The 21,665-nt window shown below is 46.4% G+C and overlaps 1 protein-coding gene across 4 annotated transcripts in view; it reads right to left on the reverse strand.

Moving 5' to 3' along the window:
* The window catches only part of LOC119436655 (uncharacterized), a 112,147-nt gene that overhangs the window by 66,259 nt on the left and 24,223 nt on the right, over nt 1–21,665 (reverse strand). The gene's annotated exons all lie outside the window — the stretch shown is intronic.

The following is a 21,665-nucleotide window of genomic DNA, read 5'->3' on the forward strand; positions in this document are numbered from 1 at the left end:
AGCTGAAGTCTCCCCGCCGCGGTGGCTTAGTCAGCTAAGGCGTTACGCTGCTGAGCACGAGGTCGCGGGATTGAATCCCGGCCGCGGCCGGCGGCCACATTTCGATGGAGGCGAAATGCAAAAACGCCTGTGTGCTTGCATTGTAGTGAACGTTAAAGACTCCCAGGTGGTCAAAATTAATTCGGAGCCCTCCACTACGGCGTGCCTCATAATGATAACTGGTTTTGGCACGTAAAACCACAGAAAGAAGAAGAAGAAGAAGAGCTGAAGTCTCAATGAAAGGAGTGGAAAGCCAAGAAAAAAAAAAAGAGAACAAAGCAAGCTCAGTGATGTTGATCGTGTTTTGACTGCCATGGAATTGTGCATCACGAACGTGTACCTGAAGGTCAAACTGTCAATGCAGCTTTCTACGCGGAGGTCCCGAAGCCTCTGAGATATCGTGTGCGCCGTGTGCGCCTAAATTTGTCGAAAGAGCAGATTCCGCACCGCGGCAATGTCCCTGCGCCCTCTGCAATGATTGTGCGTGAGTTTCTGGCACGCATTACCATCAGTGTACTAGAATATTCTCCTAACTCGCGAAATTTAGCTTCCTACGACGTTTGTTTTTGTTTGTAAATATTTTTGGTAATCCCCAAATTCAAACTGGTGCTCCAGGGGCGGAATTTTGCATACGAGTCGACAATTCAAGAGGAAACGACATCGTTGCTGAAGCGCTTAACGTAAGATGACTTCCAAGGGAACTTCGAGCAATGGATGAAGAGGTGGAAGCAATGTATGTGTCTAATGGGGAGCATGTCGAAGGTGACCGCAGTGCTGCATCTGAAAGTCTGTGAAGTGAATTGTTCTTACACGTACTGCACGAAGTTTTGGGACAGACGTATATATATATATATATATATATATATATATATATATATATATATATATATATATATACTTCGGATGCCATTCATCCTGAAAGCTGTGGTGTAAAGTATGCCCTCACATGTTGCACATCACAGCAGGTCACTAGTAAGGCCTCAAACATTCATTTAAATATTAAAGGCGAATTCGACTGAGACACTAAAAGCGTTATGTACATGATTGAATGTACGGCATGCAAAACAAGTACATTGGACGAACAGAAGAACTTTTCAAATTACGCTTTAACAATCGTAAATCCGACGCTAACACGATGCAGCACCTTGCCCATCTCAAAACACTTGCACCTGCAAGGCCCCTCATTTGATCAGCTGAAAATCACGCTACTTGAATCTTGGTTCCATTCGAATTATTATAGAGAAGCCCGTGAATACTTTCATATTTACAAATTTGATATCTTCGCGTCTCGTTTGAATGAAATTGCGGGAAAATTGATTTGCCTATGTGAGTTGCCACGCTTTTCTTTCTTTTTTTGTTTCTGTTATTCATAGCAGGTCTTTCCGTTATTTGGTTTTGCTGGATGGCATGAAACGTCTCTTGTAAGTTGTCACGTGTTCGTGTTAACCTTCGACTGCCTTTCTAACTTCAATTTTTGTGCCTTTTTATGTCTGCATCTTCAGAGATTTTGCAAGGGCCATCTATGTATACATTACCTACATTATCACCTGATTTTTTGAACGATTGACACGCGTTTATGTGGGATAATTTATTATTTTCTATGTAAGCATATCTGAATTCGGGTGAAGATATGCTTCACACACACACACACACACACACACACACACACACACACACACACACACACACACACACACACACACACACACACACACACACACACACACACACACACACACACACACACACACACACACGCACACGCACACGCACACGCACACGCACACGCACACAGTTTAAGCGAAACTGGCTTAAACATAACAGATATGGGATCAAATTTGGTTGGCCGCCCATAGGCTAAATGTTTGCAACCCTCGGTTAAACGGATCTAATCTATATGTGAACTCCGGTTAAACGGACGGTTAAGCGGATCCACCACCTGGATCATCGGCGTATCGAAGAGGAAAAATACGCCAAACTTATCTAGTGCTAATGTTAGAAATAACGAAAAATATTCAATCCACCAGAAAAGTTGCAGGAACGCTAATTCAAAAAAAAAAAAAAAAAGAAAAAGGAGGAACAAAAGATGTCGTAGTTGCAACGATGTTTCCATTCTAAGGACTTCGCTATAGATCATTGTGCCGCATGATGCCATTGTTACCGACTTTGAAGAGACAGTTGAAAATATAATTGGTGAAGTTCCAGGCGAAGACTATGTTTATGTGTTATAAATACACATGGTTATATATGTTATATATACATATATGTTATAGGTTAAACATAGCCTTCACATATGTATATGTGAAGACTATGTTTATATTGACGATATTACCGTTCCGGACGTGACGGCAAGAGATGCAGCTGAAAGTCTACAGCGCTATTTTGAATGCAAGGACTGCGCTGAATTACCGGGAATTTTTAGCGCATGAACACAACCTTGCACGAAATAAGCGACAATACTAGAAGCAGAGCGCCATAAAGTCTATTTTTTTCACCGAAGTAATATCAAAACACTCGTACGCTTTTCGAATAAAATGATTCTGGATGATTTTTGAGTCATTCGCTTAAATGAAAATCCCGATAAGCTGAACATATTTTTCTGTCCCTTCGAGTTCCGCTTAAGCGGGAAACTTGATACATTTTTTACTTTTGCTAACCTTGAACAGACTCATAGTGTTCACTTCCATCGCTATAAGCTAATGGGAATTCCATTAAACTATAAGCATAGCTATAAGCTAATGGGAATTCCATTATCACGCACTATTTACGGACTACAAAGATTGAATCACACATTACCAAGCACACTTAATACATATGGGCAGCAAGCTATCGAAACTGAAACACTAAACGCTTTCAGCATAATCTAAATGATTTTGTAATCGCGAATGCTATATACATGGTGTTCTTTTGTACATTTCTGTCTGCTTGGAACTACGATGCTATAGTTACGTTCTTTTGCTTTATTATGTATGACTGTGATGTATTAAGTATGAGTTTGCTTTATTATGTATCAGTACATTTCATTTAGTTGTTCTCACTTGTCTAAAAAAAAAACATTTTTACGCTGTTTTCACGCTGTCATTGCTCCTACTGGGTGAATGGCGTTTGGACAAGTAGTAATATTTGCAGCTTTTTCGCAGTCTCACTTTTTCACCGATGTATGTGTTTGGTGAAATAAATAAATAAATAAATAAATAAATAAATAAATAAATAAATAAATAAATAAATAAATATTTATTTATTTATTTATTTATTTATTTATTTATTTATTGACTGATTGCTTGCTTGCTTGATTGATTGATTGATTGAATGATTATATACGCCAACGGCAATGTATTAAAGCGCAAGAGTATTTCTGTAGAAGCTGCAGAAAACTTTAATTACACAGCGTTGTGAAGTTGTAAAACCGAATGGACGCTCCCAAAAAATAGCGCAGGCACGCCAGAACTGCCACCACGAACGTACTGCAGGGCATCTCTAATACTAGTCATAACTGCCGGCTTTTTACGGCGCCCCAAAGACTCTATGAGGGACTGCGTATGAGGGACGTCGTAGCTAAGGCCCCGGGTTAACTTTGAACCCCCGTGGCTTCTTTCACGTGCTCCTAAACGAACGCGGCCACTTACACAATACCGCCCCTATTAGAACGCAGCCGCCATGGAAAGCATTCGCTCCCGCGACCTCGCACTCAGCAGCAGAACTAAGCCATGTACTGAGCCATTGCGCGGGGAGTCGGACGTCGAGAACGAATCACCGCATGCCTCGAGAAGGCGAAAGGTTAACTACTTCGTGTGAACGGCACCAGTTTTTGCTTTGCGAAAGTGCAGTATCTTTTGGAGGGGTCTGATGTCGACAACCTCGTCGGCTCGCTCGCACGTCCACCTATATACAGGAAGAGCGAGGCTGCACGCCGTTTCGTGAGTATACAGTATACGCGCAGGCATGGGAGAATCGCGGTTGTGGGTCGCAATATTTGGCGACGATGATACCACACACTGCGGTTCGCGAAAGTTAAGTAGACCCCCGCAGGCGAGCTTTCTTTGCCACAGAAACTGATCTGCATGCACGCGTGGTCATCTGCATTGCTGATTGCTATAGCTGCTGACTGAACGAGCTTCACCATAGTGACCCCAGACGTTTTCGCAAGGTTCACGTCCCACCGTCCAGCAGGCAGAAAATGGTGAAAAAACAAGGCCGCAGACACGGTTTAGAAAAGAGTGGTAGGAAGGTACAGCAGGGAACGGGAGGAGGAGAAAGGGGGGGGGGGGGGGGTGTTGGCGAGGAAACAGAAATAGGTGCGCGGCCGCGCTTTCACCCATGAGCGTCTGCTTCCTTTTTCTCGCCCTCTGCGCGATCATCGGCGAAAACACGAGGGCGTGAAGCCGCGCGGAGTAATGAGGCAACGCTGCGGGCCGCTCACGCTATTCGTTCCGGCAGTTAGATGCACCACCGTGAAAGCCACAGCAGAGTTCGTTGTTGCGCGAGCAGAAGATCTTGCCTTCTCAAGATGACATGCTCCATACAGTCATTATCCTTTTTTTTTTCCACATTAAGGAGACTAAATCATACCTGTTACACAAGGGTCTCATGCCGTTGTAAGAGGTGTGCAGTACGCTATGCACAATTCCCCATGACACTTTTAGTGAATTCTTGACCAAGTTGTTCGTATAACTGAACCCTCCAGGTGATGACGGAGTGGAGCGTTTCGCTGACCAGTTGGCGCATTTTTTCGAGCAGCTCAAGAAAAAAACCTCCACAATGTCCCCATTTTATGAGAGACCAAGCATACGACGTGAAATAACGCTTATTTGTACCGTGAAAAAAATATATAACTTCGGAATTTCTTCCACTCGGCAGAAACTCTTAATTGGGCCACCGATCGCACGCGTTAACTATGGAGAATTCCGCCGCATTCCGTTACTGCAGGAAATGTTCATAGCATTTCCTTGGAGTGTCTGTTTTGTTTCAGGACAACACAGCGGACGTTCCTCTATAAAGTTGCCAAGAACTGCAGACCGTCTGCTGCGTTAGGTGCAATAGTAATAAATCGCGGACTAGTATGCATTTTTGCTATATATATACGAATACGCGCAGCCTGAGGACACTGTTATTTGTTTACAATGGGAGCAGTATGTTATGTTGATAACATTATGCTATATTTTGCTTAAGTGCATCGTAAGAGCAGTTTATAACAGACGGTTAGTGGTAGTAATCGAGTGGAACTCACTCGTTAACAGCTTCTTCTGGCATGTGTTTTCGCGTTTCTACTTTCATACAGTGTCGTAATAATTTTGCATGATAATGTGTTATGTTTGAAACCAACGACATTGGGCTATGAGAGATGCTGCTATGGAAGGATCTGGTTGACATTGGTCATCTGCGACTTTTACCACGCAGTGTCATGAGACATGGATAGACGTGTGTCTGTGTGCTATTATATTTAATTACATATGTACATGTGGAGATAATTGTGCCTCTTAGAAGCATCGGCTGATTCTCCCTTTTATGTGCGAAAAAATAATCACAAATAAAGAACGCACTCGACAAAGCCTAAATCGAGCGCGGAATACAAAAAGCAATTGAGCAAGAGTTCGTGTGACCAGTGCATAACCATTCGCGTATATAAAATTAGTTCATGGTTGTCGGTTTGTCCCACTAGAAGGCAAGTTCGTGCTGACCAGGCTGGAGGGCGACCGCAACCCCCGGTAATTGAACTCGCGACCTCGTACTCGGCATATTACGAGCTTACAGCCACTGAACCATTGCGGAGGGCCGTAATATGATCGTCGCTCTGTGCTTTGGCAGATACAGCATACGACAGGCCGCCGTATCGTCGATGTCCTTTTGGTTAGCACAAGCCATTTTCTTCTGCAGTCTTTAACGCCCTACCAAAACGGGTGGAGAAAATAGCCAATTTGTATCTTCCTATATTGACGATACAGTCGGGTATCGGCAAAATTCTGTTCATGACTTCAGAGCTGGCAAGCACTCTCAAGTCATTCTCGAGAACAGCAGCTTACCAGTAGCCTTCAAAAGAGAAGTCTTTGATCAGTGAGAGAGAGAAAGAGAAGAGTGAAGCAAGGGCACGGAGGTCAGGTCAAGCAGACGCATGTCTGGTTTGCTACCCTATATACAGGAAAAAGGCGTTAAGGAATGAAAAGAAAGAAAGAACCGAGGGCGTGTTCATCCGGAGGTGCACACAGATACTGCAGTCTCTATGTATGACATACGTGTACAGCAACACGTGCATTGCTGCAGTTCGTGAAGTCGACAGATCTCAGTTGTCGACTATAATCAGTGCATTCTGTCTGCGTCTATGGGGGCGACACTTGGAGGATAAGAAATAAACTCCAAAATAAGCTTTGGGCCGTGCAGTGAGCGATGGAAATAAAAGATCATGCGGATCTCACGCAGCGTGGGAATCTATAAGCGAAGCTTTCTTTTCTGTTTACGTTGATTGAGTATAATTAGCGTTGATGTTGACGGCCAATGTCTAAGTTCTTCAGTGTTTACTGCAATACGAGAGCGGTGAGTCGATGTTAAACGTTCCCTTGCGTCCGCCACTGCTCTTTGTCTGCGTAGTACACAGAACATAGAGCGAGACGTGTTTGCTTCAGTCGTTGTTGTGCGTCATTGTTCATAGGTTCTGAGAGGGTTAGCATTGCCATTGCCTCACACTGCGTGTCGCATTGTGGCAGAAGTGTTAAACTTTAATTGAATTATAGGCTTTACATGCCAAAACTACAAGCGGATTAGGAGGCACGCCGTGTAGTGAGCGACTCCGGATTAATTTTGACCACCTGAGGTTATTTAACGGGCACCTAAATCTAAGTATACAAGGGGGTTCTTGCATTTCGCTCCCGTCCAAATGCGGCCGTCGCTTGTTGGGATCGAACCCACGACCTCGAACAGCAATATAGTCATTAAGCTACCGCGACGGGCACAGAAGTGTTGAATTGCGCGGCGGCTGCTTGTGTCTTGACGCTGCGGTGCTTTTGCGACTGCACGCCCATCGTCAGTTGTCTGCTAAAAAATTTGCATGGTGCTTATATTTCAGAAATTAGCGGAAACGTACCGTAATTTTTTTCGTGCCGTACCTTGAATTTACATTTATCCAGTTCGTCCGCAACGTTTGACATGTCTAGTGGTAGCGTTTCCTTTAGTGAAGGGATTGCAAACAAGGCATGCTTTCTGACTTCGCCGTTCTCCTCTTTCGTGCTCCTCCCATGTATGCGAGCTGTTGAGACGAATGGCAAGGTTGTTATTCTCTTCTTTCGTGTTATTCTCTTATCCCTTCTGTACCGTTGCGTGAGTATAAAGGTAAAGTCGCGTGAGTACAAATGTAAGCGCTGCAGCTTCTGCAGTGCTTTTGCGTTGGGCTCGCGCATAATTACAGCCGTCTGTATGGTATTGTGACGACGCATTGGAAAGGGCTAGTAGAGCTCAAACGAGTTTCTGACGTCGCCTTACCCCTGTGCTACATTCATGCCGTGCATATGAACACTATCAACCACCCTGCGACGTGGTGTGCCAGACGAGCGGCAGCAGCAGTGGAAAGTCGAAGGAAGAGCCAAAAGAATGTTTCGCTTTAAAATGGTAGTCGTAACGTTGACAGACAGGAAGGTTGCAGTATTGGTTAGACAGCAAATTCGGATAGACGACATTGCAGTCGAGATTAAGAGAAAGAAGCGGAGTTGTGCAGCTCGCGTTATGTGAGACCAGATAACCGGTCATCTATTAGCCTAACAGAATCGATTGGAAGAGAAGGGAAACGCAGTAGTGGAGTGGAGGGATGATATTAGAAAATTAGCAGGCATAAGATTGAGTCGGCTGGCGCAAGACAAGGCTGATTGGTGATCGCTGTGCGAGAGGCCTTCATCCTGCAGTGGACATAAATGGACTGATGATGCATGAAGATGACTCGTATTTACCGCGTTAGCTAGATGTACAGCCTGGCGCAACAGCACCGCTGCCGAATTCTTTTGACACTTCTAACACTGATGCATATGATACTTTCATGTAGGGCTGTTCTACGAGAATGCGGCTTAAAAATCCAGTTCCGGACTCTTAATTGAAGGAAGGCTCGAAAAATTTCTCCACTAGCACTACAGTCCACGCGTACAACGTGTCACAGTAATTGAGAAAAAGAAACACACACATGCGTGTGGCTAAACTTCTCAATTACTAATTAATACTTTCTCGCTATCGCGCTTGCGGACGTTTTAAAGATGGCGCCCTCGATGTTGCACTCGTACTACCACACCGCAGTGAAACGCGAACACGAGAAAACGAACTATAGAAGGCAAGTTTCTCTTTACAATTTCGCGTCTGTGCATGACACCGGGGTGATTCACCGAGATGCATAATTTTGGTGCCAGAGCGCCCTTAGCACCCGGCTGCGCCACCGCAGCACATGACGCTTTGAAGTAATCGGGGCGTAATTTCTTCTTCTTTGGGCGTTTCATTCCGGCGTGATAGTCCGTACGACAACACTGATGCTATCCAATTGGCACTAAAACGTTGCCTGTTTCAGCACAGTCAAGGAGCTTCCACATTATCAGCCAAATATTGGCGCGCGGTCGAGAGATGTTAATCCAAACCGCGCATAGATAGCTACACGTCTTGTTGAAAACGACAGGCTGTGAGGGAAATGCGGCCGGGTTGCTTTGTGTAAGCCGCTTTGCTTTCAGCAGCGCCGCCTGCGCTATATGCATGCTGCACAGAACGAGTGCTTAGAAGCGACATTTATGCGAGCGCGCGTGCTCAGGAGCCGATCGGGGCCCGCGGCAGGCCGGCTGTTCACGATTCATGCGCTTTCTCGCTGCATCGTGATCGAGTTCGAAGGTCGCTGCGCACGAGGCCAATGAGCGTCGTCTCCCGCGGAGTTCGCAGGCGAACGGCGTTCCGCGCACGCCTGCCGCCGTTCCTGTCGCCGCCGCCGCCGCAGCCATGACGGCAGCCGCGCGATATTACGTAGGTACACACCGAATTCGAAAGCAGGCTCTATCCCGCCAGCGTGACCCAATCTGTCCGGAATACGACGCGATTTGGTTGTATAGTACGCGCAAAGCGGTTCCGCTGGCGCTGTATGGTAACCCAGTCCTCGTAACGCCAAATTGTCAGTAAACTAGTCTGGTTCTGTTTTGCGCGCGCACACAATCGAGCGCAAGTACGGGACCACGCATACGTGGCCGCAGGGGAATCGAAAGTGTTACTGGAAGGGGGACACAGCTCTTGGTACTGGTTGCGGCCGTTGCTCGTGTCCTTATTGTGGAATAGTGTCGAACATGCGCGCGCCGTGCGGGAAGGTTCGGCGGCGCGCGGCCACGATTTCATCTCCATTGACGTCATACGGAACCTCACGGCGACGGCGACGGCGACGGCGACGGCGACGCCGACGGCGACGGCGACGCCGACGGCAGAAATCTGCTTTTGAGTGTCCATATAATTGCTATCGCAATAATAATGAATGAAAACTGCCTGATTTGAAATGCTAAACATGACTGAATTACCCGCAGAACCCATTGCCTAAGGTAAGAAATGATTTACAAGCCGCACAGGCAGTAGCAAATGAGCAACAGACCAGGTGGCCGAATGAAACGATTCCCACTGAGCTCAAAGCCCGATGTCGAGTAATCTATGCCATGGCTACAGATATCCCTCAAAACTGTTTTCAATCGGATCGGAGTCTCTATCTTCTAACTTTCACCGAACGGAAGTGCTCCTGAAGAAAACGTTCTTGCACCTCTGTATTTTCATTCACCACTGGCTTTCCGATGCCATGCAATGTTTTGCTCCTAACTTTCCAAGCAATCACAGACAGTGAAGTACGTCCACAAAGAGGACGGTCGATGCTACAGCTTTAGTTATTTTCCAGCCAAACACGCCCCCAAAAATGGACGTTAGTCCGTGGCCTATACTTCGCATTCCATAAAGAACACGAGTACACTCATATGTCTAGCCAATACCATGAGCTGCCTTGTATTGTTTTTTACAGGTTCATAGCTCCAATTAGCTCGTAGAAACAATCAGTTAAATGGTGAAATCCCACGCGACGATACGAAAAGTCGCGCACGTCGGCCTGATACCACAAATGTGCTTATATACTGTACGCCTGTAGGTGTCCGCTGGCACAAGACAGGCTAACTTGCATGGAGATTGATGGGCGAGGCCTTCGCCCTGCAGTGGACATAAAATGATGATGATGATGATGATGATGACGACAGCGACGATGATGGTGATGATGATGATGGTACGCCAGTTGATACTCCTTCCGGGGAGCGCGAGCGCCCGAATATCGTGGCTTTGAGCTTTGCGAGTTGCAGCGTATAAGCCATGCAGAGCGCCGACAAACAGCGTGATTTTGCTATGGTCCGAGTTACTCCGGCGCTATATGCAGTGCGCGCTGCGTGCCGTGAGCCGCTGCAGTAAACGTAACCACCTAAACTGTGCAACATGCGCGACGTCTTCATCAGTGCGCGAAGAGAAAAATGCTCTTTGCTGCTGCCTCCTGCATATGCAGCGTGCGCAAAGCAGGATCGCTACCAGGACTATATGACGCTATAAAGCGGCCTCGAGGCGCCCCAAGCTTGCCCTTTTTTCTTTCTTTCTTTCTTTCTTTCTTCCTTTCTTCCTTTCTTTCTTTCTTTCTTTACTCCTCGTGGCCAAGCGCGGCGTCAATGTGGGAGAGGGGAGGCCAGATGATCACGACTTTCCTTCAAGAAGCGCCGCCGTCGCAGCATGATCGACTTAACGCGCGCCGTTTTCCCGAGGTCTGCGCGGTACACAAGCCGCACGCGCCCGTTGACTCGAGACCCGTGCGTGCGCACCAGGAAGGCGCGCCGTGGTGGGCAAATGATCGGCGCTCCGGCGTCCACCTTTTGTAGCTATACGTCTGCGGTGTGGAAGGTTTAGCGCTAATTGCGCGAGTCTCGCCGACGTCTATATACGTGCGCGAGACCCGGCCGCCAGCGCGTAAACGCCGCAAGGTTCGCGCATGGCCGAACCCGCGGCACGCGAGAGCTTCGGGACGCAATCGGCGATACACGCTTGCGCGGCGAGGAAGAAAGATAAGCATCCCGGCGCTGCCAGATGCCGTTTGGTTGCCCAATTTCGGATTCATATCTGCGCGTCGCGCTGGGTTGTGCGCCAAAACCAGTTGGCCTTTGAGTAGACGTATAGAAAGGAAAAAGGTGTCGAGGTTTCGGTTGCCGCTGGGGCTTCTATAGTTAACCTAAGCTTGTATAGTAATGTCTTCAAGTTAACCTTTATACATATAGTATGTATATATAGGCTGAAGCAGGAAACGTCTCCAGTGGAGTGCTTCCTTCTTTCCGATTCCAAAACAAAGAAAAACAGAGCTTGGTTTTGCTTTTGCTTAAACAACGTATCGAGTCAAGATATTCGCCAATGACACCTTTAGGCTACGCCAACTTTGTTCGTTCGTTACACCCGGCAGCCTCGACTCGCTTTTCGCCTTTGCTACCACGGCAAACTTTATTGCGACTCTGCTTATTGTTTGTTATTATTGTTACCCCTTTCCCCAGTACAGGGTAGCAAGCCGGTATTTACACTGGCTAACCTCCTTGTCTTTCCTTCCCTTTCTTTCTCTCTCTCTGCTTATTGTTTCATCCTATAAACTGTCTCGCGCACAATCGATACTTGCGTCAAACGCGCCTGATAAATTTCTGTGCGCCAGTGTTGCATATGGTAGCTATGCTAGCACAAATGCATTTAGTTCGGACAACTTTCCCAAATAAGAATAGATAGCAATAGTTCAGCTTTGTTTTTCTGTCTTTTTTTTTCGACCTAAATGCGGAAAAATCTTACAGACTGTTTTGCCTTTTCTCCCTCATCAGCAATCTTTCCTGGCTATACAGGGTATCCCAGCTATCACGCAGCACGATTTTAAAAAAAGAAGAACGGCGTTACGCGAAGCAAAACAAGTGCGTATTGTTTCCAGTACAGTGGAGTAGCCGCCAGTATTTTTTTCGTTACTGAAATTTAATTAATTATTGTAAATAATTATCTAACTCGAGAAGTACTGTCCAAATTATCAAAGTGTCAATGAGAAAGTTGTAGAGCAACGTGAAAAACTCACGATACAGCTTTCCGTTGCTCAATACGTGCTACATAAAAGTGTTTTTCCTAGCGTGAAAGACGCCCGCGAATACACGCAAAGTGCCTCGAGTGGCCACTCGTGCGGCAATTCTGCGTGTATTCGCGGTCTTGTTATAAGCGGTGGTTATAAGCGCAGTATGCCTGATCTGGCTGCACGACATTGTCTCTTCTGCGCGCACGTGCATGGTCATCGAGTCTTTCTCTCTCTCTGCGGCATGCATCTTAGCCTCTCTCCACTGGAGGGCCCGTAGCCAACAGAACGCTCTTCTGGTTAGCCACCATGACACCCCGTTCATCTTCACAAGTCAGGAATGAAATGTAACCGAAAATTTGTTGTCGTCTGTGACCCTTTAAGCAATATTGTCTCTCCCAAAAGTTTACGGTGTATACGCCATCCACGAAAAAATTTAATTTCTGCGCCGTCCCTTTCATCATCATCATCAGCCTATATTTATGTCCACTGCAGGACGAAGGCCTCTCCCTGTGATCTCCAATTACCCCTGTCTTGCGCTAGCTGATTCCAACTTGCGCCTGCAGATTTCCTAACTTCATCACCCCACCTAGTTTTCTGCCGTCCTCGACTGCGCTTCTCTTCTCTTGGTATCCATTCTGTAACCCTAATGGCCCACCGGTTATCCATCCTACGCATTACATGGCCGGCCCACCTCCATTTCTTCCGCTTAATGTAAACTAGAATATCGGCTATCCCCGTTTTCTCTCTGATCCACACCGCTCTCTTCCTGTTTCTTAACGTTAGGCCCAACATGTTTCGTTCCGTCGCTCTTTTTGCGGTCCTTAACTTGTTCTCGAGCTTCTCTGTTAACCTCCAAGTTTCTGTCCCATATGTTAGCACCGGTAGAATGCAATGATTGTACACTTTTCTTTTCAACAACAGTGATAATCTCCCAGTCAGGACTTGGAAATGCCTGCCGTATGCACTCCAACCCAATTTCTGTAAATTTCTTTCTCGTGATCAGGGCCCCCTGTGAGTAATTGACCTACAGAAATGTACTCCTTCACCGACTCTAGAGGCTGACTGGCGATCCTGAATTCTTGTTTCCTTGCCAGGCTATTTAACATTATCTTTGTCTTCTGCATATTAATCTTCAACCCTACTCTTACACTTTCTCGGTTAAGGTCTTCAATAATAAGCTGTAATTCGTCCCAATGTTGCTGAATAGGAGAATTTCATCTGCAAACCGAAGGTTGCTGAGATATTCGCCGTCGATCCTCACTCCTAAGCCTTCCCAGTCTAAGAGCTTGAATACTTCTTCTAAGCATGCAGTGAATAGCATTGGAGAGATTGTGTCTCCTTGCCTGACCCCTTTCTTGATAGGTAACTTTCTACTTTTCTTGTGGAGAACCAAGGTTGCTGTGCAATCCTTGTAGATATTTGCCAAGATATTCACGTATGCCTCCTCTACTCCTTGATTACGCAATGCCTCTATGACTGCTGGTATCTCTACTGAATCAAATGCTTTTGCATAATCTATGAAAGCCATATAGAGAGGTTGATTGTACTCCCTGCCTTTACGAAGCCTGAAATATATCTGTGCAATGCGTTTGTTGCAAATGCGTCGGCCAACTGAAACATTGGCTTCTAAAGTCGGCAACAACCTAACAATGAAAAACAAGCTCCGCCTATACAAAACAACACTGCACATGTTTGCGTGCCCCCGCGCTACACAACATACAGTTCCTGAGAGAGGTCAATAATTTACAGCTAAGGGGAATACGTCTCGCACTACTACACTGCTATTCAAGACTTGGCTTTTTCGAGCTCGATATTACAATCTCTGCTCTGGCGAACGACGCGCTGGGATAAAGACGTTAGACGAGATGGCCATGGTTGATATTTTTCTTCTCACGGCTATCGTCATTTGAAATTTCGATCGGCTTTTTCGCCGCCGGTCTCATGTAATAAGCTAAAGCCGTCGAAACGCTTCTTTCAATTATGGAATGGTAAGTGCCGTAAAACGTAATCTAATACATAAAGAATCACGAGAAAAAAAGAAGGAAAGAAAAAAAGTTTTGGGCAGTGTTGCTTCAAACCTCACTGGTACCAATAAACATGCCTCCACCTACAGTGACAGCGGTAAGAAAACCACTATTTTAATCCATGACTTCGAAGAAAAAAAGTAGAAAGAGAAAATAATAGGGGAATCAAAGGGGTTCGATATTTATTGAGGTTACAACTACATGAAGCCAACAAACAATGAAGCGATAGAGAAGCGCATACGAAGCATCAAATATACAGGGTGTTTCAGCTAACGTTAGCCAAGTATTAAAAATAGAAAAACAGGCGCTACGCGTGTCGTATTCGCAGTATTGTTCCGAGCCGTATGGAGCAGTCACCGACAGCCTGTTCAATCGACCTCTGTGCGCGGAGCAGCCTTTGCTAATTCGTTCAACTTAGATTTGAGGGCACTAAAGGCGCGTCGTGGTAGCCGGCAGTCCCGTGGTATTTTTTTTTTTTAATTTCGCGCACTTTAAAGAAACGCTGGAAAAAAAATTCATCATGGCATTTGTCTCAGCAGATATAAAATACTCCGATGTTTCTGAACAAGCGCTACAACTTTTGTATTGATGATTTTTCGCTAGAGTTAGTAATTAAAAAGTTAATTCAGTAAGCTTTGCTGTTTACCCCACTTGGCGGATTGAAAAATAATATCATGACGTGCTCCATGCGGCTCCGAACAACACTGCGCCAATACGACACGCGTAGCATCTATGTTTGTATTTTTATTACTTGGCTAAAGTTAGCTGAAACACCCTGTATAAAGCTTTCAGGGAAATTTCGTGACGAGAAGTAAAGTACAGATGAACGCTGCTGTCAGTCTCATTTTTCCAAACGTTAGATATGCTAGCTTAAAGAATCTGAGTTAATATCAAAATGATTCAAAAATATATCAGCAAGAATAAGTTTGTCCGTATTGCTGATTATATATGCAGACGATACGTAAAAGCCAGCTTGAAGAAGAATTAACTGTGGCTTTTCAAGGTAGCTTAGCTTAACGGCGCGGGTGTTTAGTTGGCTCCATAGGCAGTGTGTTGTTGTAGACCTCATTCATTCTTCATTGGGCGCCACGATTGGATGTGTATATATATATATATATATATATATATATATATATATATATATATATATATCAGCAAGAATAAGTTTGTTCGTATTGCTGATTAGATATGCAGACGATACGTAAAAGCCAGCTTGAAGAAGAATTAACTGTGGCTTTTCAAGGTAGCTTAGCTTAACGGCGCGGGTGTTTAGTTGGCTCCATAGGCAGTGTATTGTTGTAGACCTCATTCATTCTTCATTGGGCGCCACGATTGGATGTATATATATATATATATATATATATATATACATACATGCATACATACATACATACATACATACATACATACATACATACATACATACATACATACATACATACATACATACATACATACATACATACATACATACATACATACATACCCACACACAAAGGGTTTACATAAGTACACCACCCCCCCAGCCCCTTCACCCCCTCCTTCCTGGTGAAGTAAAATGCAGTAGTCGGAAGCCTGTTGCTGCCAGCTTCTTCATCTAGAACCCAGTTTAAAAACATTATGGGGTTTTACGTGCCAAAACCACGATCTGATTATGAGACACGCTGTAGTGGGGGACTCCGGAAATTTCGACCACCTGGTGTTCTTTAACCTGCACCTAAATATAAGTACATGGGTGTTTTCGCATTTCGCCCCATCGAAATGCGGCCGCCGTGGGCGGGATCCGATCCCGCGACCTGGTGCTCAGCAGCCCAACACCGTAGCCACTGAGCAACCACGGCGGGTCAACCCAGTTAAATGTACCGTACATGCATGCATGGCTCTTGAAGCCACACCGATACGAATGTACCACAACTTCCATATACAAAGGAGGAGAGAGAGAGAGAGAGAGAGAAAAGGTAGGGAGGTCAACCAGACGGCGTCTACTTTGGGAAGGCGGTTAAATGATGAAATGGAAGAAAGGAAAGGGAAAGAGAGGGGAAGGAAGCATTAGCAGTGCAAAAAGTGGCACTACCCAGCACGCCTACAGTCGGGTACTGAGACAATCATTACCTAACTGCCTGATCCCCATGGCTTCAACGATTTCCCTGGTATCTATCAGATCCGACTCTCTTGTGGAAAAAAGCCACGTGGGCCAAACACTGCGGTGCCTCAATGAACGTCTGAAAGAACACAACTACAAAGTTCAAAGAAAAAAAAACGCTGGTCACCTTGTCACTCATTGTAGGGATCGCGTTTGCAATCCAAATCTGGGCCGGTATTTTGTAGCGATGCCTTTCCGGTAATAATGCCTTTTCGCGCTTCTCGCGCTTTGTAAGTGGTCAGAGCGACGGTCCGCTCGCGTTATCAACGGGATCAGCCGGCCGTGAGCGGTGGATGATAAGACTAGTATAGAATAAGTCATAAGGCATCGCTACCAAACCGCGGCTCTAAAGGCGTATTCAATCGTATAGGCCGAAAGGAAGACAAGTGCATCGGTGAATGAGCCCAGTCGATTTCATAAAGTGAAGTAACGCCCAGATTGCTTTGTATGCCTGCGAAGCATGGGACCATGGTCCAAGAACCTTTGTCTTGGGAAATGGTCTAACGATCTAGCCCGTTTAACAATGCGCGAAGAATGGTGCGCTCGACGTTATAACGATGAGAAAAAACACAATATGCAATCTCTTCAGAGTTGCATGAATCACACATTGTGAATCTGCCATTCCAATAAGAAATGAATAGGTTCTCGTAAAAACCCCACCTAACCAGAGGCGGCACAGTAAAGTTACATCATTCTGGGGAAAGGTGGCGATGGTACTTGCAGCTTCAATGAAAGATCCAGTCTGGGGAGGCGACCGATCGAAATACTCGGGGTATAGTCGAAGATGTTTGCGTCTTGGTTTGATCAAGCAAATATGTCTTCGCAAACCGGATTCTGATGCTTCTTATTTGCTAACCCAATGTTCCAACTCCTACCAAGCTGTCAGGGTACGAATCATTCGTCTCACAGACGTGTGAGGAGCGCAGCAAGATTGTACTCCATATATTAAATGCTCGCAGAGTCGCGTCAACCTTGGCCATCCATGGCTCAGCTTTTTTTTTGTTTTTTTTTTCCAAGGCGAAAGAACCAGACACCGTCATGTGGTCTTATAAGTGCTGCTTCGCGTCCACTGACTGATTTAATTTGATAATATTCGAAATTTGGACAGTCTGTGCCGCTGGCTTTCCCATGACATTCGATTGCCGCAGGGTGAAACAAAAGCGCCATGAGATACGAAAATAAATTAAGTGCTCAGTGAAGATCCATTTAGGCACTGACGCTACAAACTAACTTTAGCGCTAACTATAAACGAAACATTTCTCGCTAAGCATGTGGCCTATAGGACACAACACCAAGAAAAACACCTATAGTAACAGCATTTACTCAATCCCGGCGCGTTAACAATTTATAATTCTCTTTTAACGTAGCAAACAAAATAATCGGCCCGAATGATGAACGGTTCAGTTACAAAGAATTCTCGCCGTAAATAACGAGAACGACAAGCCGTTATCGCAATTTACGGCGTCACCAAGCAGACTCCTCACAACAGATAAAAAAAAAAAAAGGACTAGCCATCGTGTTACTTATATTACACCGCATCGCACGCGATAGTAGCTTCTTCACATCGCGCATTCAGCCTTTAACTGCCCCCTCTTTCTCACCTACGCAGCTGTATCACGTTACGGCACCGATACTCATGGCCTCTTGTAGCCTCTGTACCGCTTTTCCTACGCTGCAAATCAGGTTCCCACGCGCTGTTCTGCGTATAGCAATAGCGGGACTCTGAGGATCCGTTTCCTATACCAAATGCGTAGCTTTCTAACTGCGTCCAGGGGCGCCACCGAGCGAAAAAAGAACAGTTTTCGGATCTCATCCTGGCAGCGTGAGAGAGCAGCGGCACGAAATTGGCCTCCGCCCGATTCGTAGGAAAAAAAAAAAGAAAAAGGAAGAACCGATCTGGGTGACGGCGGTAGCACAGGCCGGGCGCGGAAGCTGGTGTGCGATCCATTACGGCTTTACGACCAATTAGGCGCTTCTCTGCCCGCGGGACGACGACGACGACGTCGCGTCTGCTGCGCTGGATCGCGACGCAACGCGCCACCCCTTGGAAAGCGGCGCTCGGCGTTCGTGCGCGTGAGTGCGCGCGTATGCATACTATACACTGACGGAGAACCAGAACTCGGGCGAGCCGACAAATTGCTTCTGGACGTTATACGGCGGAGGGCGAGCCACCGGCGCGCGGTTGTTCAGACTGCAGCTTTCCGCCGCGCTGCTGCAGTCAGGCCCGGCCTTGACCCGGCTCCGCTGATGCGATCCGGGACGCGGGATTAATTCCTCCCCGATGGGCGGCAAAGTGATCGGTCGCCTCCGTTGTGCGCGCGCATGCAGAATGTATACTCACGCCCCGGCATTGTACGGCCGCGGGCGATGTGTCGCCCCTCCCCACCTCCCTCCGCAATCTCCTTGCCCGTATAAGCAGGTGGGATTCGAGAGCGCGCCGTTATGACTGAGCTGGTGCTGCTTCCTGGCTCGGATTGCGCGTGCACCGCGCTCGATGATGATGGGAGGTTTTTTTACGTGCTCGGACTCGTCGCTCTTCTTAACGCGAGCGCAGCTCGGAGAGGTGTTGTCGAGACGGCGCCGAGACAACGAACGGCCGGGGGCTAAATTGGGCAGTCTTTCGCCGGCCGAACGACCGTTTTCCCCGCGAAACTGCGTCCTCCCACAGCATCGTGCCTTTAAAGCCTAAAAGCGCTCGATGCGCAGTAATTGAGCGTGCGACGCCGTAAGTCGTTGCTTCACTTGGAAACAAGTAAACAAAAGACGCCACGAGGCAACGCACGTTTCTTCACGCACTGAAGTTTTGTCATGCATATATGGCGGACAGGAGAAATACTGCCGAAGGCATCGCAAAATGGCCCAGCGTAGCGCAGGCATGGACCTTTCGTTGAGGTGCATGTTTCGCAAGCAGTGGTCGGTAACTGCCCGAACTTTAATATACGAGCGGAAAGAATGATTTGCGAAAACATGCTGGCCATTGCTACTAAACGAGGAAATGAGGACGTTCAACGTTGTAGCCGCGTCGTTAATGACATAATATTGTGCAAACCGGCGTCGACGTTGAATCACAGTCCAACGGAAGTATGAAAAAATATATTACGTTGTACTCATATCAAGAGAGAAACACGAGATACAGTTTGGGTGAGCCGAAAGCTAGTGGACTGCAATTCTGCAGGTGGTTGGTAAGAAGAGTTTTTCTGTTGTTGAAGCGCTAATAGCTTGTCAATAACGTGCCACTTTAATCAAAAGCGAAATGCTATTTCGCAATACAGAAAGCATTCAAGAGTAATTACAATTTTTCTTTTCATATTTTACCCTGCATTGACGTCTGTTCAGTTAAACACCAACCAGCGTTTATCGCATTGATACTTGAGCAGTGTGGCAAGTGGCAATGCGAGAAACGCTGTTCCTTTCATAATCGCGTAGTCAAAGCACGTAAGTTGCTTTCCGCATAAAAGTGACACTAATTAGGGGTAAGGACAATGGGGACATCATAGATCGTTATCGCGTGTAGTAATTAAAGAACTCGTTTCCTGTGGTTCAAGTAAAGGAAAGCTTCCTTCAGGGGCCACATAGCACAGCCTCCTTGAATGGGCAGTGGTTGTGTAACAGACCATTGATGGTACATGTCAGAGAACTCAACTGGGACTCCCGTCTGACTTGGACATTACCGCTTCTATCATCACATTTTTGAAAGAAGTGCTGCAATGACTGCGCACCCTTATTACCATAAGTTGTAATAAGGCCGAACAAGGAAAAAAAAATGGAGGCTACAACTAACTGCACGTTTCCGCAGTAGTTGGCAGTGGTGCGAGTTCGATATCACCTTTGCGGTGGGCCAAGTTGCACGTATACCGCTGCTGATGATGAATGCTAATGACATTCCTTTTGAATCTGTGTGGTGATAAATAGCCACCTAGCATTTGCAGGCTACTTACGAGCTGCCCTATCGTAATCTAGCACTTGGCTTGTAAGCTTTATCTCGTAAGTTTATCCCTGTGACGATCGCGCCCCATTTCTTCCGCGCCTTTTTTTTTCTCACAAACACTCCAAACGTCTCTTGGTTATCTCGACTGCTGACCACTCAACTCTCCCATCAGCGTTGAGCCCCTGTGCTTCTGGAAGGTGGACGTTCCCCATAGTTCTGGCTGGCTGAATATCTTGCCATTTCATTACAATGTACTGTGTAATCCCTGTCTGGCTTTTAAAAAAATTATCATTTGTTTTTATGAAGCCGACACATGCCTCACTCTGCTGCGAATATTTGCTCTTGCATGTATGTGTCCTCATGCAGGGAGCCGGCTTGGTCCTCAAAAAGCAAAGCACTGTCCTCTGTACTACCGTACAAATTTTCTTTCTCGGTTTTCTTTCTCGCCTACGGTGTTTCGATAGCAGCGCCGCCATTCAGGGTGGTAAACACCCTTTGAGCAGCCCACGCCGCCGTGTACCACAATGGCGACCCACAAGCTGCTCGGCGTGCCTCTTTGTGTCACTGGCTTTAGGATGAAACTTGAACATCTTGGCATATAGTGCGCGACAATATCATTAATCTACCAGAGATAACACTTTAACCCGCGGAACAACAAGGTTTTATTTTTCAATAAGCCTAGACTTTAATTTCACAGAGCAAAAGCAGTTGAACTGCGACCGGCTATCTGCTAGCGTGGCACTCTTCCAAGGGTCAAGTAGAAGCAATTCTAGTTGCTTCCAATTACCCGCAACGGCTTGGCTATACGGCGGGTGCACCTTGGGTGTACCACATTGGCGAACGTGTCACCACCCTAAACGGTGAGAAGGGGTAATCTCCGCAACTGAACCGCCCCTAGCGGCTCTTCCTGGAAGCTCTCTGCTTGCACCACGGTCGCACAACGTTTCCAAGCGTTGGGTCGACTTTCGCGGTTATATCGGGCCGCCATTGAGTTTGTGATAAGGTCTTACACCCAGCTTGAGCTGTTACGTATTCTGCATCCTTGCGGTAATTTCTTCGTGCTTTCCTCACGCCTTTCCATTGAGCCTACTATAAGTCTTTACTAGCGGCGTTTACATGAATGCGACAGTGGCGCATCGCATCGCACTTCTAGCGCATCACATCCATGTAAACAGTGGTAATGCGCTCGGAAGACGAATCGCAGTAATGCGCCAGAAGAAAGTAGATTGAAACGGGTTAGTGACTCAAGCGCTGCATGTTAAGGCTGGTGTATCGCATCGAGGGAGAAAGGGAAAGTGAAACGACCACCGAAGGTGTGGCTCTCCCCCATTCATCGACAAAAAACACTTGCCCGAAACAGATTCGGAGTTCTTTCGGACGAAGCGGGATGCGCCACATGTAAACGCTGTCGCATAGTGTTACCATGATGTGCTAAGA

Source organism: Dermacentor silvarum, chromosome 1 (assembly GCF_013339745.2).
Source record: "Dermacentor silvarum isolate Dsil-2018 chromosome 1, BIME_Dsil_1.4, whole genome shotgun sequence".
Lineage (NCBI taxonomy): Eukaryota > Metazoa > Arthropoda > Arachnida > Ixodida > Ixodidae > Dermacentor > Dermacentor silvarum.